This window comes from Pseudophryne corroboree, chromosome 7 (genome assembly GCF_028390025.1).
Source record: "Pseudophryne corroboree isolate aPseCor3 chromosome 7, aPseCor3.hap2, whole genome shotgun sequence".
Classification (NCBI taxonomy): domain Eukaryota; kingdom Metazoa; phylum Chordata; class Amphibia; order Anura; family Myobatrachidae; genus Pseudophryne; species Pseudophryne corroboree.
This window is the reverse complement of record NC_086450.1, coordinates 223,846,838-223,873,099: the sequence shown is the minus strand read 5'-3', so window position 1 is coordinate 223,873,099 and position 26,262 is coordinate 223,846,838.

Here is a 26,262-nt window from a genome sequence, read left to right as displayed (position 1 = left end):
TGGATGGCCAAACTAAGCGACACAAGTGTGCTGCACAAACACCTGGCCCATCTAGGAGTGGCACTGCAGTTACAGACAGGATGGCACTTAAAAAATCTAGTCCCCAAACAGCACATGATGCAAAGAAGAAAGAGGTGCAAGATGGAATTGTCCTTGGGCCCTGTAGATTTATGGAATCTTATATAACATATATTTATTATATCATATATTGATATAATGGTTTATGTATTTTATATCTGCAAATATATTATAATAGGCTTACAAATAGGTGGGCTCATAACAAAAGGGGTGATGTTTAGTACTGGTCCAATCACACAATATGTTATGCGTGGACGTTCCTATTTAATACCTGTGATTGGCTCAGATTAAAGGAGCTATATCTCTACTGTCCAGGAAATATTTCCAGGCAAAGCCTAAATATACTTTACAGAGATATATAATCCTGGCTCATTGAACATATAAGTACTATATTTTGACTACAAGTCAATTGTCCCAACTTGCAGAGCCTTATATAATATATGCAGATTTCATGTATAACTTTAGTGATTCCGAAAAATGAGTTCAAGACTTGGAATACCAGCTCTATTTTGTCTAGTACATTTATTATAGGTGATACAAATTACAAGATAAGATAACACAATGATAATAAATCTTATAATTTATCTGTACTTCCTTAACCATGGTACATACATAAAACACAAACAGTTATACAAACTTAAACAATTAATACACATACTATACACTTGCAAGAATATGTGAGGGCATAATTCATAGCTACCGTCTTAGGATCCTGACTCCCTCTGGACTTTGTTCCTTCCTCCTCTCCTTCTAACTCTCTAGCTATCAGACTGCCCCTTTTATCCTATATTCTACCAATTCAAAACTAGTATATTCCCACAGTTTCCAATGAAGTACATAATTATAGGTTTTGACAGATTCCAAAGTGTAATAAAACGTTCTCTGCAGAACTCCGTCCCACGGTGGTGAGCATGTAGGGAATTTGGGATCATAAAATGTGGTATTTCTTTATCCATCAGAGATCTACCTTTGTATGGATGTGTAAACGATCTATTTCGCCTAGGCCCTAGGGTGTTAGCATAAATGATGGGGACCTGTTTATAGTGCGTTTGATCCTATATTATCATTGCCTCTGGCCAGCAGTATAACTGGACAATAGGCCAGCTAGTTGATAGACTTTCTAAAGGTATGAAGATCTTTGATTGTGAATTCCAATGTACCCTGTTCATACCAGTAACTGTTTGCATATTATGAGACCTGAGCTAGGTGACCTATTGACTTTATCCACCAAGTTATAATGATTTATTTGCTGTGTGTGAATCAAGTATACAGTATACATAAATCTACATATCATGTAAACTTTGATTTAACTGTACTTGGTATAGCGCAGATCAGACGTTAATCCTTTCATTAATTCAGATATGAATAATGGCATGGAAGGGATGAATTTGTGTAATGCTCAATGTATTGTGTATTCTGGCTATATGGCTTACACAGGGAAAACCTGTCTCTTACATAATGACCCATAATCTTGCAGTAAAACACACAGAAATACATGCTACTAAATTCTCAAAACATAAGACTAATACATTCAAACCTATTTAAGTTATACCTTACAATAATATATATATACACACACTCTTAACTGGTTAAAATCACATTGGGTAATAAATCATATTATTTAATTTACATAATTTGTTCTAACTTTGGTACCTACTAAATTATATTGTTATGTAATGGTCTATATGGCAACAGTCGCCCCCTTGTGGCCGTGAGAATTGATGATGATGGCCACACATACATTAACATAATAATTGCTTATATCTTGCATCTACCAGTTTTTCTAGCTTACTGCGTTCCTGCCTTATAAGGCGCTTAAGCCACAATATCAGTGAAATTAAAATGATTAGCAAGATTGTTTGACCAATCAGCAAGCCCTTTAAACCAATCTCCAGCCAGGTGTTTGTCATGGTTATTTCAAAATCTCCATCATGCAGTAATTTATTTAGTGTGGCATCTGCCTTCTCAACCATGTTATTAATTTGAACTATGTGTGTGTCTTTCCTATCCAGGAGTTTCTGTAAATCTAAGGTTAAACTATCTATGTGTATGTTGAACACAGGTATATATTCTCCAAGGTTTGAGATTTCTGGTTCACTATCTATATTTATGTCCTCTTCATAAATGGGGATTGGGGTGATAACCGTCTGACCAATGGTGGTATACTCATGTGGGCTAAAGCAGAAATTTGGGTTTGGCACTGGACATGACTTTTCCCCATACAGGAACTCTTTGTGATTTGTGACTATGCAGTACTGTCCATTCATGTTGTATGTAACCTTCACCGCTGGAGTTCTCCATTTTGTTAGCTGCACTGGACAAGCAATGTCTCTGGCTGTATAGCTGGTTGATGTATTTGGCTTTGCACTGTGTTCAGGTCCTCCCATATCCATATCTTTGCTGGGAATGGTGGCAAGTTCATTTATATTTGTGATTAAGGTACTTGGTTTACTTGATTCTAGGCCGCAGATTGGCGTCTCAATTTCGAAAACGTTGCAGCGACACAAGTATTGGTTTCCCTTGACTGCACAGCAAGCAGTATGTGGAACTTTCCAGGTGTCGTCGACTCGGACCAGTAGTTCTGGTAGGTCCAGCCGTTCTTTGTAAATGTCCTTTTCCAAATATCCAATGGAGTGAACTGTAGACAGTTTGTCAAATAAAGACTTGCTTGGGTCGAACACAGGTAGAGAAATGGTAAAGGAGACATATAGGATATCGCTGACTGCACAAGGTTGCTGCTTGTTGTAACAATGGGGTGAACCTCTATTTGGGTGGGGGGTCACAGTGCCTAAATTCCTAATTGTGGAGATGGGCAGAGGTCTGCAACCATCTCTTGGGGTATTTTCCCCATGCCCAATGTCAGATTGTGAGCAATACCAATTGGTCAGGTCATTATCTCTTAAAATGTCAGGTATTCTACCAGATTGTAGGTCTCTAATTACATGTGTGATTGCGTTGAGGACATAATTACCATATGCAGTGCATATTATTTCTTTCCCCACCTGATTTTGTCTGGCTTCTCTATTGTTCAGTTCAATGATTTCGTTTATCTTGGCTTGGGACTCTGAAAACAATCTTGCTATATCATGCATGTTATAAACAGTAAATTTTTCTTCACTGGCCAGACCCTCAATGCCCTGCAGGACAGGCTTCAAAACATATTGCCCCTCTTTCTGCTCAAAATTGCCTATGTGTCTGCGGATGACTTCCAAATCCGCCCTATTCCAAATTGACATCCCGGAACCAAACAGTCCAGGGATGGATCCAATGATCCCATCTAAGCTTTGTAATTTCCTGGATCTGAAAATACCTTTTTGGTTAGGGGTTGCCTGTCCTGTGTATGGGTCTTGAGTTCTGCTCTGGTGAGAAGCAACAATATCTACTAGTAAAGAAGCATAGAATAAAGAAACATTACTATTTACACAATAACCAAATTCTGCCATATTCCATTTTGATAGATTTAGGACTACTGGTACATGTATATATTGTACATTGTTTATCAAGGAACCAGGAATGGAGGTGGCAGTAAGGCCACTTGTGGGTCCTTCACTTGTTGGTGGGCACTCAGCTGTTTTAGTAGATGGCAGTGATTTAGCCTTTGTTGTTGTTGTGGTACTTGGGGGAGTAGGGTCTCTTTTCTGGGACACATTCAGTGTGATACTCCCAGGAACATAAGTCCTCTTTACTGTGGGTGGATTCCCATAGATGGGAATGGGGATGATAAAACCATATATCCAGGTTCCTGTGTCTGTAGGGTTTGCATGGCTAAGCAATAGTGATCCATTTGGAAAAACATGTATTCTACCCATGTAATGTGGTGAGTTTCCTGCGTTTCCATTATCCCAGGCTTTAATTTCTTTGTCTGCTGGGCCCCACCAGGATACCTGTTTCCCTGTTGTGCCTTGTACTGACACTGGAAGGAGGATGGATTCTCCCTCTTTACAGTGAATCGGATTGGCTTCCACTCTAATTGAAATGTTGACCTCACTGGTACACTGGATCTGGAGGCTCACCACGAAGGACAGGACCAAAGTTGGGATTCTCATTTTTCTGTAAAACCAAAACAAAACAAAATAAAATTATAAGAAAGAAAGAGATGCGCTACTCAGTTGACCCTTCTCCTTTGTACAGTTTCATCTGATTGGCATGTACCCATTTGTCCTGCACTTTCTTTGCATCGTTGATTCTTAATTTGTATACTGAGGGACTCAGTCTGTCCACTATTGAAAATGGTCCTCTCCATTTCTTGCCCAGACCATGGTCTGTGGGTCGGAGTTCTAGAAACATGACCCTTTCTCCAACTTCCCAACAATTTTCTCTTACACCTTTGTCAAAATAAGCCTTTGCTTTTCTCTGTGCTTTCCCTAACTGCTGTGCTGCAAACAGATGAACCTCTGTGAGTGCTTTTTGCAGTTTTGTAAGGTACTGATCCATTGATAGTCTATCAATAGTAGGGGTGTGTAGATCTATCCAAAGGTGCTCTGGCAATCTCATTTGCCTGCCTGTCATTAATTCAAAGGGGGTCAATCGGGTCGCTGATGAAGGCGTGGCCCTTATTGCCATTGCCACTAGGGGTAACAAATTATCCCAGTTCTTACTATTTATGCCAACAAACTTTCTCAACATAGTTTTGATCTGTCTGTTGGCACGTTCCACCTGTCCAGAAGATTCAGGATGAAAAGGGACATGGAAGCTTTGTTTTATTCCCAGCATTTCCAGGCATGTTTGCATCACATTACCTGTGAAATGTGAACCTTGGTCTGATTCAACCGATGTTGGAAGGCCCCACCGTGTGAATATCTGATCAACCAGAATTTTTGCTGTGCTCAGGGCTGTGTTACTTTTAGAGGGAAAAATTTCTACCCATTTTGAAAATAGGTCAGTCACAACCAACACGTATTTGTTATTTTTAGCTGTGGCAGGCAGAGGGCCCATGTAATCAATTTGTAAGGCATTCCAGGGACCTTCCCTTCTCTGGATTCTCAGTGGAGCATTTATCTTTCTAGGTGCTGGGTTAACTTGGGCACATACCACACAGTTGTCACAGTATTGCTGTACATCTTTTACCATATCTGGCCACCAACCTATTGTTTTTAGTCTCTGCTGTGTCTTTTCTACACCCTGGTGTCCACCTGTGGGGAGGTCGTGTACAAGATATATCATTTCATTCCTGTACTCTTTTGGGACTACCCATGTTGTATCTTCCCCATTGTGGATAAGCATTTCCTTGTCCTCTGTTAGTGTTGATTTGGTGTGTGTTTTGCCAATGTATTTCCCTCTGTTAAGTCCAACTCCTCATTCCTCAACTTTTGTATGATTTCTTTAATTTCAGGGTCCTGCATTTGGATCTCCGAAATGTCTGGTGCATTTATCATCTCTGGCCTTTTTGCCACTGCACATACAAGAGGGCACACTTTTGGCTCTGGGCTTGCTTTCGGTATCTGCCACAGCTCCCCCTCTTGTGCCCCTTGTTTGGCTAAAAGGTCAGACATTTCATTCTGTTCATGGTGTGGTGATGTAGTTGAATGCCCTTTGACTTTACAGACCCAGGGGACATGTGTTAGACTCTGTGCCAGGGAAACTATGTACTGGAGTAGGTCTGCATATTTAAGAGGGCTTCCATCAGATGAGGTATACTGATGAGTTTGCCAAAAGGGCAAAAATTCAGTAAGGGCATTACACACCCATGCTGAGTCCGAGTACAATGCGATTTCATGTTTGTGGTCTTGGAATAATTCAAGGGCATGTGCTACTGCAGCCAGCTCAGCGTACTGTGCAGACTTTACATCACAAGATCGAAATACAGATTGTGGTGTGGTTTGGGGATGCATTATGTACAGACCAAAACCTGCATGGGGTGACCCATGTACATAAAAACATGAACCATCTGTAAAGATCTGGGTGGTTTGTTCAGGGGCTGTAGCCTCCTGTGGCATTGCTCTAAACAAATGTTTTGAATGGTCAGCTGGGAGTAAGTCACATGTGTGTGTCAGTCCCTGGTATATTAGTCCATATGCACAGGTGGATGGACTGTTAGTTGCCTTCACTGTTATATCTCGATCCTGCAACAAAAGGGCCCAATGTGCTAACCTGGCATTAGAGACATTCCCATCTTTGATTCTGTCTGTGAGGAGGAACCTTGTTGGTGTGTGCGTGGAATGTAAGATGATAGGGTTCAGGCCTATCATGTATGTGAACTGTTTTACTGCCCAAAATGTGGCAAGAAGGTGTTTTTCACACACGGAGTATTTTAATTCCACTGGTGTCAGTAACTTTGATGCATAAGCTATGGGCCTTTGCTGTGCATGTATTTCCTGTGACAGGACTGCAGACATGGCTGTTTCTGTTGCTGCTGTCTCTAAGTGAAAGGGTAACTGTGGGTCTGGATTTGCAAGGGCAGGGGCACTAGCTAGTGCTTCTTTTAATGTTTCTACTGCCTTTGTGTGACTGGGGGTCCATTCCCATTTTATATCCTTTTTGAGGAGAGAATAGAGAGGTGCAGATATTTGTGAAAAATCAGAAATGAAGGACCTAGAGTAATTTACCAACCCCAGGAAGGATCTCAGTGTAGGTATGCTGACAGGAAGGGGTAAACGAAGGATGGTTTTTACCTTATCTGCCGATATTGTTCTCCCATCAGCCGTAACACTGATCCCCAGGAAGGAAACAGATTCCCGTAAAATCTGAGCCTTAGATGGGTTACACTTCAAACCTGCGTCTTTGAGGATGCCAAGGAGTTCTCCCAGTAGCTGAAGATGTTCTTCCTTTGTCTCTGTTGCTAGTAAGAGATCATCTACATACTGCAATAAATTCTTGTGGGAAGAAAAATCAGTTAAAATTTCTCTCATCGTAGTATGGAAAAATGATGGAGAATTATGGAAGCCCTGTGGAAGACATGTAAACGTGTATTGCTTTCCCAGAAATGTGAAGGCAAATTTGTATTGACACTCTTCAGATAGAGGCAGAGACCAAAACCCATTTGAAATATCTAAAACTGTGAACCATTTATGCTCTGGGCTTAACATTTTTAGAATGTCTGGCATTGACGCAACAGTGGGTGCGCAGCTAAGCGTAAGGCCATTAAGTTTGCGGTAGTCAATTGTGAGCCGCCAGGAACCATCCGGTTTCCGTACTGGCCATATTGGCGCATTGTTAGTGGATACACATGGTCTGATTACACGCTGCTCTAACAGAGAGTCAATTGTTTCTTGAATGAAGCTTATGGCCTCCTGTGGGAAATTGTACTGCTTCTGTGGGGGAGGGTCAAGACCACTGACTTCAATCACCTTGTTTACCTTCCCACAGTCATGTTTGTGTTTAGCAAAAGCATCCTGAAACTGTTCAAGTAATGGTAATACCAAATCTTTGTCAGGATGATCAACATTAGCCTTAAGCACATCATATTTCGCATTATTGGGTTTTACAGCAGCAATTACATGGGAATCTGGTATAATTACAACCTCAGGTGTTACATTAGGAGAACTCTGCAGAAGTAAAAGGTTAGTCAGATCCAATATACACCCATTAGGGATCATAAAGTCAGACCCTAATAAATTAGTTTCACTTGGCAGTGAGGCTAATGCAAATGTGTGAATTGCAGATACATCTCCTATTTGTATTTGGAGAGGGTTTGACAGCACTGTATCTACCTTATTCCCTGCAAAGCTTTGGAGATGTATTGTTTTTCCTGCTGACAGAGGAGAGTGATGTGGCTGATCATCATGTAGGATTGATATGGCGGCACCGGTGTCTAGTAACATTGTGTGCTGGTGGCCCCTGACCAGAACCGAGACTTGAGGGCGCCCGCACCTATCTAAAGTGATTGGTGCAACTATCCTTGGGGCCACTGACTGTCAATTTTTCTCCTTTTGTGTGTCAGATTGCTGCACTTTGTTTGCTTTTTCTAAATTCTCATACTTCTCTTTTATGGCCTGTAGCTGGTGTCTTAGCTCTGTGTAAGTGGGACCCTGGTGTTTAAACTCTGTGTCCTTTCCTCTGTTCCCAAAATGTTGTGAGTAACCCATGTGTCTATTCCAAGCTCCATCATTTGAATGTCCTTGGTATCCTCTACCTCCACCTCTAAAAATGGATCTCTCTTTAAAAAGTCCCCCTCTCCTTTGTGACCCTGTGTTCCATTGTGGGTTAAATGGTGTGTTTACCTCCCCTGGAATGTGGGGCCCTTCAACCACCATTGGTTTACCTTCTGACTGTAATGCTGCAACCCTCTTTATAACACATTTCTCATTCCTTTCTGCCATCTTACGTTGCTTACTGGCCTGTACTGCTTGAAAGGACCGCTGCATTAATCCCATTATTTTATCATAGCTATGCTTTACGGTATCTATCAAGTGTTCACACTTAGCTTTAATTGTGGGGTGCGAGTTATGCACCAACAAGTTTTTGAAATCTTTGCTGTTTTTCTGACTGTTGTCATTTTTGCTGTTTCCTGCACTGTATGCTGCCCACAATCTATTTGCATATATTAATGGGTTCTCCTCACTTTGCTGTTTGATTTCATATGCAACCATTGTGCCTGCTACTGAAGGGTTAATTATCTTTTGTAGCTCCTCTACAGTTTCTTCATATGTACCTTTACCTTCTTTAATCAAATCTGTCAAAGCACTCCAAGCAGCTAATGGAATTGTTAATTGCAGTACCTTAACCTGATCAGTGAGATTTCTAATTCCTAGAAGTTCACACCTCTGCTGAACATTAGCTGCATGGGAGGTGATGTGTTCTCCTGAACTCATTTTTCCAATCATATCTGCCACTCCCATCAGTGTTTTTATGGGTTGTGGGGGATGATTGGCACTAGGGGCCCTTGAGTGAATGGCCTCTCCTTCACTATTGAATCCCAATAGGGTGTTCCTACTCTCAGTGAGGAATGCTGGCTGTTTATGAGCCCTGTGTGCCTCAATTTCTGTCTGTACTTCTTCATCACTACTATCTGTGCCTATTAATATAGAGCACTCCCTATTCGCTGCTGATTCTGCAAACTCTCCCATTGCTATGGGTACCCTGAGGGTAGATTCAGTAGAATTCCCCTCTCCCCTGCAGTCCTCTCTGTCCTCATGATTTGTGTCCCATTGTTCTCTTTCATATGCATAGATAGGATATGGGGCAGTGGCTGCAGTTCCTATCCTAATGTTTGCAGCAATATGTCCTTTCAGAACAGATATCTCTTGCATAAGCTGCATCTCCCTGTCCACACAAGGGGTATGGTCAATTGCTTTCCCTTTCATACATTCTGTGAGCTGTCCCTGCATAACTTTATATGCACTTATTATCTCATCTCTCTCTGTTGTAACCTCTGTTAGAGCTCTCCTACATTCTGTGGATTCCCTCTGAGCATTTTTATGTTTCTGTAACACTTCATCCTGGGAGATTTTACCCATGTCATTAAGTGTTGTTAAAGTTTTAATTTGGATATTTAGCTGATCTATTTTTTCTTTGCTTTCTGTTTCTTTTAAATTAGATTCTTCTCTACATTTTTGTAGGGTTTTAGCTAAACTGCTTAATTTAGCATCCATAGCCAAACAGGCTGCATACAAGCCTGCAATGGCTATTCCTTTCTGTTTCCTTTTCTTTGATGATTTAATTTCATCATCAAACAAACCCTGGACATAGTTCCATGGGTTTTCTTTTAATTTGGCATCACAAGCAAAGTCTGTACACTTTTGCTTTGTGATGTATTTCACTACCAAGCTGTCTATATTTGACATTGTAGCCATTTTACAGATTTATTCCCTTTCGTTATATGTATTCTATCACTGAGAATTACAAATTTTAGTCTTTGGGAACAATATTTCCTATATTTTGCACGTGGTATCCTCCCTTATCTGTTCGCTAGCCTGATAAGTTAAACTCTAACACCCGTGTTTTTTAATTTCTTACTTTAGGCCTTTTTTAGAAAAAAAAAAATTCTCTAGTCATTTGCAACTTATTCCACTGTGATCTTGTATTTTGCCCAGCGGGCTTATAGCCCTTGCGCTGCCCCTAAATATTGTATTTAGTCAAAATTGATACTGAATAATTCCAAGTCCCTTCCGTGGTCGCCAATGTAGATTTATGGAATCTTATATAACATATATTTATTATATCATATATTGATATAATGGTTTATGTATTTTATATCTGCAAATATATTATAATAGGCTTACAAATAGGTGGGCTCATAACAAAAGGGGTGATGTTTAGTACTGGTCCAATCACACAATATGTTATGCGTGGACGTTCCTATTTAATACCTGTGATTGGCTCAGATTAAAGGAGCTATATCTCTACTGTCCAGGAAATATTTCCAGGCAAAGCCTAAATATACTTTACAGAGATATATAATCCTGGCTCATTGAACATATAAGTACTATATTTTGACTACAAGTCAATTGTCCCAACTTGCAGAGCCTTATATAATATATGCAGATTTCATGTATAACTTTAGTGATTCCGAAAAATGAGTTCAAGACTTGGAATACCAGCTCTATTTTGTCTAGTACATTTATTATAGGTGATACAAATTACAAGATAAGATAACACAATGATAATAAATCTTATAATTTATCTGTACTTCCTTAACCATGGTACATACATAAAACACAAACAGTTATACAAACTTAAACAATTAATACACATACTATACACTTGCAAGAATATGTGAGGGCATAATTCATAGCTACCGTCTTAGGATCCTGACTCCCTCTGGACTTTGTTCCTTCCTCCTCTCCTTCTAACTCTCTAGCTATCAGACTGCCCCTTTTATCCTATATTCTACCAATTCAAAACTAGTATATTCCCACAGTTTCCAATGAAGTACATAATTATAGGTTTTGACAGATTCCAAAGTGTAATAAAACGTTCTCTGCAGAACTCCGTCCCACGGTGGTGAGCATGTAGGGAATTTGGGATCATAAAATGTGGTATTTCTTTATCCATCAGAGATCTACCTTTGTATGGATGTGTAAACGATCTATTTCGCCTAGGCCCTAGGGTGTTAGCATAAATGATGGGGACCTGTTTATAGTGCGTTTGATCCTATATTATCATTGCCTCTGGCCAGCAGTATAACTGGACAATAGGCCAGCTAGTTGATAGACTTTCTAAAGGTATGAAGATCTTTGATTGTGAATTCCAATGTACCCTGTTCATACCAGTAACTGTTTGCATATTATGAGACCTGAGCTAGGTGACCTATTGACTTTATCCACCAAGTTATAATGATTTATTTGCTGTGTGTGAATCAAGTATACAGTATACATAAATCTACATATCATGTAAACTTTGATTTAACTGTACTTGGTATAGCGCAGATCAGACGTTAATCCTTTCATTAATTCAGATATGAATAATGGCATGGAAGGGATGAATTTGTGTAATGCTCAATGTATTGTGTATTCTGGCTATATGGCTTACACAGGGAAAACCTGTCTCTTACATAATGACCCATAATCTTGCAGTAAAACACACAGAAATACATGCTACTAAATTCTCAAAACATAAGACTAATACATTCAAACCTATTTAAGTTATACCTTACAATAATATATATATACACACACTCTTAACTGGTTAAAATCACATTGGGTAATAAATCATATTATTTAATTTACATAATTTGTTCTAACTTTGGTACCTACTAAATTATATTGTTATGTAATGGTCTATATGGCAACAGCCCTCCCACCCACCCTTATGTTGTATAAACAGGACATGCACATTTTAACAAGCCCATCATTTCAGCGACAGGGTCTACCACACGACTGTGGCTGAAATGACTGGTTTGTTTGGGCCCCCACCAAAAAAGAGGCAATCAATCTCTCCTTGCACAAACTGGCTCTACAGAGGCAAGATGTCCACCTCATCATCATCCTCTGATTCCTCACCCCTTTCACTGTGTACATCCTCCTCACTGAGTATTAATTCGTCCCCACTGGAATCCACCATCACAGGTTCCTGTGTACTTTCTGGAGGCAATTGCTGGTTAAGGTCTTCCCAGAAGACTTTATAATTCATTTTGATGAACATCATCTTCTCCACATTTTGTGGAAGTAACCTCCTACGCCGATCGCTGACAAGGTTACCGGCTGCACTAAACACTCTTTCGAAATACACACTGGAGGGGGGGCAACTTAGGAAAAATAAAGCCAGTTTGTGCAAGGGCCTCCAAATTGCCTCTTTTTCCTGCCAGTATACGTACGGACTGTCTGACATACCTACTTTGATGCTGTCACTCATATAATCCTCCACCATTCTTTCAATGGTGACAGAATCATATGCAGTGACAGTAGACAAGTCAGTAATCGTTGGCAGGTCCTTCAGTCCGGACCAGATGCCAGCTTTCGCTCCTGACTGCCGTGCATCACCGCCAACGGGTGGGCTAGGAAATCTTATGCTTTTCCTTGCAGCCCCAGTGGCGGGAGAAATTGAAGGAGGAGCTGTTGACGGGTCACGTTCCGCTTGAGTTGACAATTTACTAACCAGCAGGTCTTTGCACCTCTGCACACTTGTGTCTGCCGGAAAGAGATACGACGTAGGCTTTAAACCTAGGATTGAGCACGGTGGCCAAAATGTAGTGCTCTGATTTCAACAGATTGACCACCCTTGAATCCTGGCAAAGCGAATAAAGGGCTCCATCCACAAGTCCCACATACTTTGTGGAATCGCTCCATCTTAGCTCCTCCTTCAATTTATCCAGCTGCTTCTGCAAAAGCCTGATGAGGGGAATGACCTGACTCAAGCTGGCAGTGTCTGAACTGACTTCACGTGTGGCAAGTTCGAAGGGTTGGAGAATCTTGCACAAGACGGAAATCATTCTCCACTGCGCTTGAGTCAGGTGCATTACCCCTCCTTTGCCTATATCGTAGGTGGATGTATAGGCTTGAATGGCCTTTTGCTGCTCCTCCATCTTCTGAAGCATATAGAGGGTTGAATTCCACCTCGTTACCACCTCTTGCTTCAGTAGATGGCGGGGCAGGTTCAGGAGTGTTTGCTGGTGCTCCAGTGTTCGGTACGCAGTAGCAGAATGCCGAAAGTGGTCCACAATGTTTCGGGCCACCGACAGCATCTCCTGCACACCTCTCTCATTTTTCAAAAAACTTCTGCACCACCAAATTAATTGTATAGGCAAAACATGGGACGTGCTGGAATTTGCCCAGTTGTAATGCATGCACAATATTGGTGGCGTTGTCCGATATCACAAATCCCCAGGAGAGTCCAATTGCGGTAAGCCATTCTGTGATGATGTTCCTCAGTTTCTGTAAAAGGTTGTCAGCTGTGTGCCTTTTATGGAAAGTGGTGATTTATAGCGTAGCCTGCCTAGGAATAGTTGATGTTTGTAAGATGCTGCTGCTGGTGCTGCTGCGGTAGACCATACATCTACCCAGTGGGCTGTTACAGTCATATAGTCCTTAGTATGCCCCGTTCAGTTTTTCCACATGTCCAAGGTTAAGTGGACACTGGATACAACCGCATTTTTTAGGACACTGGTGACTCTTTTTCTGACGTCTGTGTACATTCTCGGTATCGCCTGTCTAGAGAAGTGGAACCTAGATGGGATTTGATACCGGGGACACAGTACCTCAAACAAATCTTTAAGTGACTCTGAACTAATGGTGGGACTCCTCAGTCTTGACAGTGAAATGGCCTGCAGGACTACAGACTTTCCTGTCAGAGGAGGAAGTTGACGTTGAGGGAGTTGGTGGTATGGCTTGCAGGAACTTGGGTACAGGAGGAAGAAGGGATTTAGGTGTCAGTGGACTGCTTACGCTCTTACCCAAAGTTTCTGAACTTGACAGTGACTTCTGATTAATGCACTCCAGGTGACGTATAAGGGAGGATGTTCCTAGGTGGTTAAAACATCCTTACTTATTACAGATTGAAAGAGGCAACAAATGGCTTGACACCTGTTGATCGGATTTGAGGAGAAATAATTCCACACCGAAGAGGTGGCTTTATTGGTAGTTTACCCAGGCATCACAATGGGCTTCTTCGTCCCAAGGACAACAGGTGTCTCCCCCGGTGCCTGACTTAAACAAACCACATCACCATCAGAATCCTCATCGTCACACTTGGACTCTCTTGGGGATTTGTGATACCATCTCAGAGCGCACAGTTCTTTTCTGTGCTCTTTCCAGCTTAACTCTTTTAATTTTTCTAGCGGGATGAGGGCTTCCATCGTCATGTGAAGCTGAACCACTAGCCATAAACATAGGCCAGGGCCTCAGCCGTTCCTTGCCACTCCGTGTGGTAAAAGGCATATTGGCAAGTTTAGTTTCTCCTCAGATGATTTACATTTCTTTTTTTGGTTCTTTTTACTGAACTTTGGCTTTTTGGATTTTACACTCCCTTTACTATCACATTGGGCATCGGCCTTGGCATACGACGTTGATGGCATTTCATCGTCTATGTCATAGCTAGTGGCAGCAGCTTCAGCACTAGGAGGAAGTGGTTCTTCTTGATCTTTCCCTATTTTCTCCTCAAAATTTTTGTTCTCCATTATTTTTTGAGAGTTATATGAGACAATGGTGGTCATTCCGAGTTGTTGCACACGCTAAGCCGCCGCCTACTGGGAGTGAATTTTAGCTTAGCAAAATTGCGAGCTAAAGATTATCAAAATTGCGAATAGAAATTTCTTAGCAGTTTCTGAGTAGCTCGAGACTTACTCTGTTCAGTTCAGTCAGCTTCGTTCCTAGTTTGACGTCACAAACACACCCAGCGTTCGCCCAGACACTCCCCATTTCTCCAGCCACTCCCGCATTTTTCCCAGAAACGGCAGCGTTTTTTCACACACTCCCATAAAACGGCCAGTTTCCGTCCAGAAACACCCACTTCCTGTCAATCACATTACGATCACCAGAACGAAGAAAAAACCTCGTAATGCCGTGAGTAAAATACCAAACTTCTTAGCAAACTTACTTGGCGCAGTCGCAGTGCGAACATTGCGCATGCACAGTTTGCGGAAAATCGCTGCGATGCGATGAATAAGAATGAGCGAACAACTCGGAATGAGTGCCAATATGCGTCACAGGAATGACTGGAGTTACTGATGACACAGGACACTACCACTGGTCTGATGCAGCCCAACAGGTTGTTATAATTGTTATACTGCAGCAGTTAATATATAGCAGCAGCGTATATCGTCACTGGAATTACTGATGACACAGGACACTACCACTGGTCTGATGCAGCCCAACAGGTTGTTATAATTGTTATACTGCAGCAGTGGATATATAGCAGCAGCGTATATCGTCACTGGAATTACTGATGACACAGGACACTACCACTGGTCTGATGCAGCCCAACAGGTTGTTATAATTGTTATACTGCAGCAGTGGATATATAGCAGCAGCGTATATCGTCACTGGAATTACTGATGACACAGGACACTTCCACTGGTCTGATGCAGCCCAACAGGTTGTTATAATTGTTATACTGCAGCAGTGGATATATAGCAGCAGCGTATATCGTCACTGGAATTACTGATGACACAGGACACTACCACTGGTCTGATGCAGCCCAACAGGTTGTTATAATTGTTATACTGCAGCAGTGGTTATATAGCAGCAGCGTATATTGTCACTGGAATTACTGATGACACAGGACACTACCACTGGTCTGATGCAGCCCAACAGGTTGTTATAATTGTAATACTGCAGCAGTGGATATATAGCAGCAGCGTATATCGTCACTGGAATTACTGATGACACAGGACACTACCACTGGTCTGCACAACACAGCACCACTTTATACAGCTACACTGGATATATGGCAGCAGAGAACACCAACACTGTGAATGGCTGGACTGATACAGCACAATACACTGACTACACTGGACTGGTCTGCACAACACAGCACCACTTAACCGCTACACTGGATATATCTGCCTGGACTGATACAGCAAAATACACTGACTACACTGGACTGGTCTGCACAACATAGCACCACTTTACAGCTACACTGGATATATGGCAGTAGAGAACACCAGCACTGTGACTGCCTGGACTGAGCAGCACAACACTTGCCACCCCACTTTCCCGCCCCAACACACAGACACTGAACACTGAGGACACATCCTCTCTATACACTCTCCGAGACTGGAGTGAAAATGGCGGGGACGCGCAGCTCCTTATATGGAATCCAAATCCCGCGAGAATCCGACAGCGAGATGATGACGTTTTGCCGAGTTCGGGTTTCCGAGTCAGGAGGGAAAACCCGAGCCAGGCTCGGATCCGGACTCGGAAGGCAAAGTTCGGTAGGGTTCGGTTCTCTGAGAACCGAACCTGCTCATCTCTACTCCAAACAGGTGTCTGTACAGTAGCTTAGACTAGAAAAGTGCGGCGGGCACTTTTCATGTTTTGTGTTTTGGTTTTGGATCTAGATCCTCGCTCGTGTTTTGGATCTGGATTGGTTTTGCCAAAACCACCCTTTTGTGTTTTGGTTTTGGATCTGGATGATTTTTGAAAAAACATAAAATCACAGAATTTGGGGGTAATTTTGATCCTACGGTATTAGTAACCTCAATAACATTCATTTCCACTCATTTCCAGTCTATTCTGAACACCTCACAATATTGTTTTTAGGCCTAAAAGTTGCACTGAGGTAGCTGTATGACTTAGCTAAGCGACACAAGTGTGCGGCACAAACACCTTGCCCATCTAGGAGTGGCACTGCAGTGGCAGACAGGATGACACTTAAAAAAAAAAATAGTCCCCAAACAGCACATCATACAAAGAAGTAAAAGAGGTGCAATGAGATAGCTGTATGACTAAGTTAAGCGACACAAGTGTGCTGCACAAACACCTGGCCCATCTAGAAGTGGCACTGCAGTGGCAGACAGGATGGCACTTAAAAAAACTAGACCCCCAAACAGCACATCATGCAAAGACGTAAAAGAGGTGCAATGAGGTAGCTGTATGACTAAGCTAAGCGACACAAGTGTGCGGCACAAACACCTGGCCCATGTAGGGTTGGCACTGCAGTCTCACTGCACTAATGGCAGATACCAGACGCACGTCTAACACCAACATAGCTGTCGAGGCCTGTTATCTGCTTTGCAACAGGATGACTGCTGTCATATTTCATCGTCCTCGCAAAGGCCTGTTGGACAGTCATTTGCTTAGTTGAAGTTGTACAAGTGGTCTTCCGACTTCTCCTCTGCAATGACGATCGACTCACAGCAGCGACAGCAGCAGTAGTAGGAGGAAGTGGTTCTTGATCTTTTCCTATTTTAACCTCCAAATTTTTGTTCTCCATTATTTTTCTGGAGTTACAGTATATAACAAAATGCAGCACAGGAGAGCGTACCTCTACAACAAAACAGAGCAAACCCTATAAAAATTATTTGGATTAAATATTAATAACCCCTTGTTTGGAGTAAATAACATACAGCACAGGACATCACCACTGAATTTATATGGCAACACCACTGGACTGGGGGCTCCTTTGCACTCACCACACTGTCAGTATGCTGGCGGTCGGGCTCCCGGCGCCGGTATGCTGGTCGCCGGGAGCCCGGCCGCCGGCATACCATACTACACTGGACATATACGGCAGTATCACTGGAATTATGTGGCAGTACCACTGGACATATACGGCAGTATCACTGGATTTATACGGCAGTACCACTGGACATATATGGCAGTATCACTGAAATTATATGGCAGTACCACTGGACATATACGGCAGTATCACTGGATTTATATGGAAGACCACTGGACATACTGTATACGGCAGTATCACTGGATTTATACAGCAGTACCACTGGACATATAGGACAGTATCACTGGACTTATATGGCAGTATCACTGGACTGGATTTATATGGCAGTACCACTAGGCATATACGGCAGTATCACTGGATTTTTATGGCAGTACCACTGGACATATACGTCAGTATCACTGAAATTATATGGCAGTACAACCGGACTTATACTGCAGTACCACTGGACTGGATTTATACGGCAGTACCACTGGACATATACGGCAGTATCACTGGAATTATGTGGCAGTACCACTGGACATATACGGCAGTATCACTGGATTTATATGGCAGTACCACTGGACATATACGGCAGTATCTCTGGATTTATACGTCAGTACCACTGGATTTATATGGCAGTATCACTGGACTGGATTTATATGGCAGAATCAGTGGACATATATGGCAGTATCACTGGATTTATACAGTAGTACCACTGGACATATACGGCAGTATCACTGGAATTATGTGGCAGTACCACTGGACATATTCGGCAGTATCACTGGATTTATACGGCAGTACCACTGGACATATATGGCAGTACCACTGGACTTATATAGCAGTACCACTGGACAGGATTTATACGGCAGAACCACTGGATTTGTACGGCAATACCACTGGACACATACGGCAGTTTCAATGAACTGGATTTAGACAACAGTACCAGTGGACATATATGGCAGTATCACTGGATTTATATGGCAGTACTACTGGACATATACCGCAGTATCACTGGAATTATATGGCAGTACCACTGGACATATACTGCAGTATCACTGGATTTATACGGCAGTACCACTTGACTTATATAGCAGCACAGGGACACCACCACTGGACTGATGCAGGACAACACAGCACCACTGCAATGGACTGGACTTATATAGCAGCACTGGACGTATGGTAGCAGAGGACACCACCACTGTGAATGGATTGATGCAGCAGAAGACACCACCATTGTACTGATGCAGCACAACACAGCACCACTGGACTGATGCAGGACAACACAGCACCACTGCAATGGACTGGACTTATATAGCAGCACTGGACATATGGCAGCAGAGGACACCACCACTGTGACTGGACTGATGCAGCATAAGACACTACACTGTACTGAGCAGCACAAGACAGCACTGGAATCGCCATCCCACTTTTCCGCACAGACACTGAGTGAGGACGGATACATGTCCTCTCGCTACACTCTCCAATGCCCGAGTGAAAATGGTGGCGAAGTACGGCTCCTTACATGGAATCCAAAACCCGCGAGAATCCGACAGCGGGATGATGACGTTTTGCCTCGTTCTGGTTTCTGAGTCTGGCGGGAAGTCCCGAGCCGGACTTGGATCCGGGCTCGGGATTTGAAGTTCGAGGGGGTTTGGTTCTCAGGGAACCGAACCCGCTCATCTCTAGCTTAGACACTGTATTGTCCACATTTGTGTGAAACTGCACTTACTGAACTATGCCTATGTGAGAACTCCCCTCCCACTTTGTGCCATGCATACCGATTTTTGCAGGCCAATCCTACTTTTTGGGCACTGTCTCACTCGTATGCCACATTGTCCTGCATTGGGGGGTGGGGGGGAGTAGGGAGCACCCTGTCACTCGATGTTCAGTGGTGAATAGATTGCCCACACAGTGACGAAAACAAGAGGCTCGGCTCGTGATATCGACATTCCTACAAAGCCAAGCCACTTTTTGCCAAGGCCACACCCCCTTTTTCCTACATCCCCATGGAGAATGTTGGGAGGTATGCTCTTTAATTAGGAGTACAGAAATGTTCGTAGTTGTTTGACTCTACAGTCTGACATTTGTGTGCATTCACTGTCTGATAATCGCAGAGTGGCTTCTTGCAAGATGCACTACGCTCAACGTTCAACTCTGCACTGGTCCCTTAATTAGTGATGAGCGGGTTCGGATCCTCGGGATCCGAACCCCCCCGAACTTCACCCTTTTTTGCATGGGTCCGAGCAGACTCGATCCTCCCGCCTTGCTCGGGTAACCCGAGCGCGCCCGAACGCCATCATCCCGCGGTCGGATTCTCGCGAGATCCGTATTCTATATAAGGAGCCGCGCGTCGCCGCCATTTTTCACTCGTGCATTGGAGATGATCATGAGAGGACGTGGCTGGCGTCCTCTCAGTTTCTATGTTCAGTGGGCAGCAAATATCTGTGCTCAGTGTGCTGCAAATATCTGTGCTCAGTGTGCTGCAAGTGCAAATATCTACGTTCTCTGCATGAAAAACGCTCCATATCTGTGCTCAGTGTGCTAATTGCTTTATTGTGGGGACTGGAGACCAGCAGTATTATATAGTAGGAGGACAGTGCAGAGTTTTGCTGACCAGTGACCACCAGTATTATACGTTCTCTGCCTGAAAAACGCTCCATATCTGTGCTGCATTGTAGTATATAGTAGTAGGACAGTGCAGAATTTTGCTGACCACCAGTATAACTATATATATAGCAGTACGGTACAGTAGTCCACTGCTCTACCTCTGTGTCGTCAAGTATACTATCCCATCCATACCTGTGGTGCATTTCAGTTTTGCACAGTTTGCTGACCACCAGTATACATAATATATAGCAGTACGGTACAGTAGGCCACTGCTCTAACTACCTCTGTGTCGTCAAGTATACTATCCATCCATACCTGTGGTGCATTTCAGTTTTGCACAGTTTGCTGACCACCAGTCTATATAATATATAGCAGTACGGTACAGTAGGCCACTGCTCTACCTACCTCTGTGTCATCAAGTATACTATCCATCCATACCTGTGGTGCATTTCAGTTTTTGTGCGCAGTATATATAGTAGTAGGCCATTGCTATTGATAAATATATTACTGGCATATAATTCCACACATTGAAAAATGGAGAACAAAAATGTGGAGGGTAAAATAGGGAAAGATCAAGATCCACTTCCACCTTATGCTGAAGCTGCTGCCACTAGTCATGGCCGAGACAATGAAATGCCATCAACGTCATCTGCCAAGGCCGATGCCCAATGTCATAGTAGAGAGCATGTAAAATCCAAAAAACAAAAGTTCAATAAAATGACCCAAAAATCAAAATTGAGGAGAAGCGTAAACTTGCCAATATGCCATTTACGACACGGAGTGGCAAGGAACGGCTGAGGCCCTCTCCTATGTTCCTCATGACTAGCGGGTCAGCCTCAGATGAGGATGGAAGCACTCATCCTCCTGCTAGAAAACTTAAGACATAAGATGGCAAAAGCACAGCAAAGAACTGTGCGTTCTTCTAAATCACAAATCCCCAAGGAGAGTACAATTGTGTCGGTTGCGAAGCCTGACCTTCCCAACAATGGACGAGAAGATGTGGCGCCTTCCACCATTTGCACGCCCCCTGCAAGTGCTGGAAGGAGCACCCGCAGTCCAGTTCCTGATAGTCAAATTGAAGATGTCACTGTTGAAGTACACCAGGATGAGGATATGGGTGTTGCTGGCGCTGGGGAGGAAATTGACAAGGAGGATTCTGATGGTGAGGTGGTTTGTTTAAGTCAGGCACCCAGGGAGACACCTATTGTCCGTGGGACGAATATGGCCATTGACATGCCTGGTCAAAATACAAAAAAAATCACCTCTTCGGTGTGGAATTATTTCAACAGAAATGCGGACAACTGGTGTCAAGCCGTGTGTTGCCTTTGTCAAGCTGTAATAAGTAGGGGTAAGGACGTTAACCACCTAGGAACATTCTCCCTTATACGTCACCTGGAGCGCATTCATCAGAAGTCATTGACAAGTTCAAAAACTTTGGGTGACAGCGGAAGCAGTCCACTGCCAACTAAATCCCTTCCTCTTGTAACCAAGCTCCTGCAGTCCTCACCACCAACTCCCTCAGTGTCAATTTCCTCCATACCCAGGAAAGCCAATAGTCCTGCAGGCCATGTCACTGTCAAGTTTGACGAGTCCTCTCCTGCCTGGGATTCCTCCGATGCATCCTTGAGTGTAACGCCTACTGCTGCTGGCGCTGCTGTTGTTGCTGCTGGGAGTCAATCGTCATCCCAGAGGGGAAGTCGGAAGACCACTTGTACTACTTCCAGTAAGCAATTGACTGTCCAACAGTCCTTTGCGAGGAAGATGAAATATCACAGCAGTCATCCTGCTGCAAAGCAGATATCTCAGGCCTTGGCAGCCTGGGTGGTGAGAAACCTGTTTCCGGTATCCACCGTTAATTCACAGGGAACTAGAGACTTGATTGAGGTACTGTGTCCTCGGTACCATATACCATCTAGGTTCCATTTTTCTAGGCAGGCGATACCGAAAATGTACACAGACCTCAGAAAAAGAGTCACCATTGTCCTAAAAAATGCAGTTGTACCCAATGTCCACTTAACCACGAACATGTGGACAAGTGGAGCAGGGCAGACTGAGGACTATATGACTGTGACAGCCCACTGGGTAGATGTATTGCCTCCCGCTGCAAAAACAGCAGCAGCGGCACCAGTAGCAGCATCTGGCAAACGCCAACTCGTTCCTGGGCAGGCTACGCTTTGTATCACCGCTTTCCATAAAAGGCACACAGCTGACAACCTCTTACGGAAACTGAGGAACATCATCGCAGAATGGCTTACCCCAATTGGACTCTCCTGGGGATTTGTGACATCGGACGACGCCCCAATATTGTGCGTGCATTACATCTGGGCAAATTCCAGCATGTCCCATGTTTTGCACATACATTGAATTTGGTGGTGCAGAATTATTTAAAAAATGACAGGAGCGTGCAAGAGATGCTGTCGGTGGCCCAAAGAATTGCGGGCCACTTTCGGCATTCAGCCACCGCCTGCCGAAGACTGAAGCACCAGCACACACTCCTGAACCTGCCCTGCCATCATCTGAAGCAAGAGGTGGTAACGAGGTGGAATTCAACCCTCTATATGCTTCAGAGGATGGAGGAGCAGCAAAAGGCCATTCAAGCTTATACAGCTACCTACGATTTAGGCAAAGGAGGGGGAATGCACCTGACTCAAGCGCAGTGGAGAATGATTTCAACGTTGTGCAAGGTTCTGCAACCCTTCGAACTTGCCACACGTGAAGTCAGTTCAGACACTGCCAGCCTGAGTCAGGTCATTCCCCTCATCAGGCTTTTGCAGAAGAAGCTGGAGAGATTGAAGGAGGAGCTAAAACAGAGCGATTCCGCTAGGCATGTGGGACTTGTGGATGGAGCCCTTAGTTCGCTTAACCAGGATTCACGGGTGGTCAATCTGTTGAAATCAGAGCACTACATTTTGGCCACCGTGCTCGATCCAAGATTTAAAACCTACGTTGTATCTCTCTTTCCGGCAGACACAAGTCTGCAGAGGTTCAAAGACCTGCTGGTGAGAAAATTGTCAAGTCAAGCGGAACGTGACCCGTCAACCGCTCCTCCTTCACATTCTCCCGCAACTGGGGCTGCGAGGAAAAGGCTAAGAATTCCGAGCCCACCCGCTGGTGGTGATGCAGGGCAGTCAGGAGCAAGTACTGACATCTGGTCCGGACTGAAGGACCTGCCAACGATTACTGACATGTCGTCTACTGTCACTGCATATGATTCTGTCACCATTGAAAGAATGGTGGAGGATTATATGAGTGACAGCATCCAAGTAGGCACCTCAGACAGTCCGTACGTGTACTGGCAGGAAAAAGAGGCAATTTGGAGGCCCTTGCACAAACTTGCTTTATTTTACCTATGTTGCCCCCCCACCACTCCAGTGTGTACTCAGAAAGAGTGTTTAGTGCAGCCGCTCACCTTGTCAGCAATCGGCGTACGAGGTTACTTCCAGAAAATGTGGAGAAGATGATGTTCATCAAAATGAATTATAATCAATTCCTCCGTGGAGACATTCACCAGCAATTGCCTCCAGAAAGTACACAGGGACCTGAGATGGTGGATTCCAGTGGAGACAAATTAATAATCTGTGAGGAGGGGGATGTACACAGTGAAAGGGGTGAGGAATCGGACGATGAGGAGGAGGTGGACATCTTGCCTCTGTAGAGCCAGTTTGTGCAAGGAGAGATTGAATGCTTCTTTTTTGGTGGGGGCCCAAACCAACCAGTCATTTCAGTCACAGTCGTGTGGCAGACCCTGTCACTGAAATGATGGGTTTGTTAAATTGTGCATGTCCTTTTTATACAACATAAGGGTGGGTGGGAGGGCCCAAGGACAATTCCATCTTGCACCTCTTTTTTCTTTCATTTTTCTTTGCATCATGTGCTGTTTGGGGACTATTTTTTGGAAGTGCCATCCTGTCTGACACTGCAGTGCCACTCCCAGATGGGCCAGGTGTTTGTGTCGGCCACTTGGGTCGCTTAGCTTAGTCACACAGCTACCTCATTGCGCCTCTTTTTTTCTTTGCATCATGTGCTGTTTGGGGACATTTTTTTTAATCTGCCATCCTGTCTGACACTGCAGTGCCACTCCTAGATGGGCCAGGTATTTGTATCGGCCACTTGGGTCGCTTAGCTTAGTCATCCAGCGATCTTGGTGCAAATTTTAGGACTAAAAATAATATTGTGAGGTGTGAGGTGTTCAGAATAAACTGGAAATGAGTGGAAATTATGGTTATTGAGGTTAATAATACTACGGGATCAAAATGACCCCCAAATTCTATGATTTAAGCTGTTTTTGAGGGTTATTTGTAAAAAAAACACCCGAATCCAAAACACACCCAAATCCGACAAAAAAATTTCAGGGAGGTTTTGCCAAAACGCGTCCGAATCCAAAACACGGCCGCGGAACCGAATCCAAAACTAAAACACAAAACCTGAAAAATTTCCGGTGCACATCACTACCCTTAATGTATTACTATTTCACATTTTATAGACAAATGTCAACCTTAAAGGAGCAGTCCATCTTCAGATTACTTTCAATTATTGTGTTTATATGCTCCTTCCTATAACTGTTACTAAATACACTGCTTTTTCTTGCTGACTTTCTTTGAAGATCTGCAGCCATGTCTTTATGAGAACAGACAGATTGATTTACTTTTGGTATCTTGGGATAAAACACAGCTCTATACTGAAGAGATATCCAAAAAGAGATGTGTCATAGACAAATGAAGCAGAATAAATAGCTCGGTCTGACATGGTTAGGACCAGAGGCATATCTAGCACGGGGCGAGCAGGGCACGTGCCCAGGGCACCGTGGCAGCCCCAGCAGAGGGGGGCGCCACCGGCACCTGCACGGCCCACTAGCCCCATGCGACAGGGATTCATCCGGCACTACCCGCGGTGCTTTCCCTGTCTCCCCGGCTGCTGTGCCTGTCACACTGTACAGGCAGCGGCAGCCAGGAGCCTCCCCCCCTTCCCCCTGCAAAGACTACAGTGCGCGTGTGTGCGACCTCGGAGGTGCGCGTACGTGACTTTGGAGGTGCGCGTGTGGCCTCGGAGGGAGGTGCAGGAGGTGAGCAGGGCAGGTTAAACTGTGTGTGTGTAATCTACTGTGTGTGTGTCTGGGGCTAGTGTGGTGTGTGTGTGGCTGGGGCTAGTGTGGTGTGTGTGTGGCTGGGGCTAGTGTGTTGTGTGTGTGGCTGGGGCTAGTGTAGTGTACAGTGTGTACATAGCTGTGTGGCTGGAGCTAGTGTGGTGTACAGTGTGTACATAGCTGTGTGGATGGGGTGTGGCGTGGGCACAGCCCATAGATTCCCACTAGCTCTCCATAACATGGCATCAAATCGCCCCTTCCCTCTTTCCTTGCAGCTCTCAGGGATTTCATTGGGAATACAATATAACGGATATGGTGACTAGGGATCATTGAACCCTTATGATAGAGCCGAGGCGTGTCCTGTGCTCATGGGTTGCCCAGCCAGCGATCAGCAGAGACGGCCCTGGCTTCCCTGTAGTTGGCAGTCTCTAGTTAGAGATATATAGAGTGCCGGTTATGCTGGACCTTGCAGTTCCTCTTATTGTACAACAGTCCTATTTCTCAGACCAATGGTTTACTGACGTCTCTAGAGATCTACAGATCATTTCGCTGTTCCAACATCCACCTGATATCGGCCGGTCTGTCCTGCAGAGCATCTCACACCTCCTTTCCTGATCATTAACCTCTGTAACCTGTCCAAGCCGGTCCTTCTTACCTGTCCTCAACCAATCAGCTTGTACCTATCATCAGAGGCATAACTAGGGTAGGGCGAGTGGGGCACGTACCCTGGGCGCCTTGGCAGGCCCAGGAGAGGGGGGCGCCGGCGTCGGCCAGGGCATCATGCCCCACTCGCCCCGTCACGCTGAAATGTGAGGGGGAGGAGAGCGCAGCGTCTCTCCCTCCCCTCACCGCCGCTGCCAGCACTAGCAGCGCTGCCAGCAGCGCTGCGTGTGTCCGGTCTCCGGCGGCGTTAGCCAATCAGAGCTTGCGGACCGGCTCCTGATTGGCTCTCCTCCCCTCACATATCAGAGGAGAGCCAGTGGAGCCACAAGCGGTGGGGTGACGGGGGAAGGGGGTAAGAG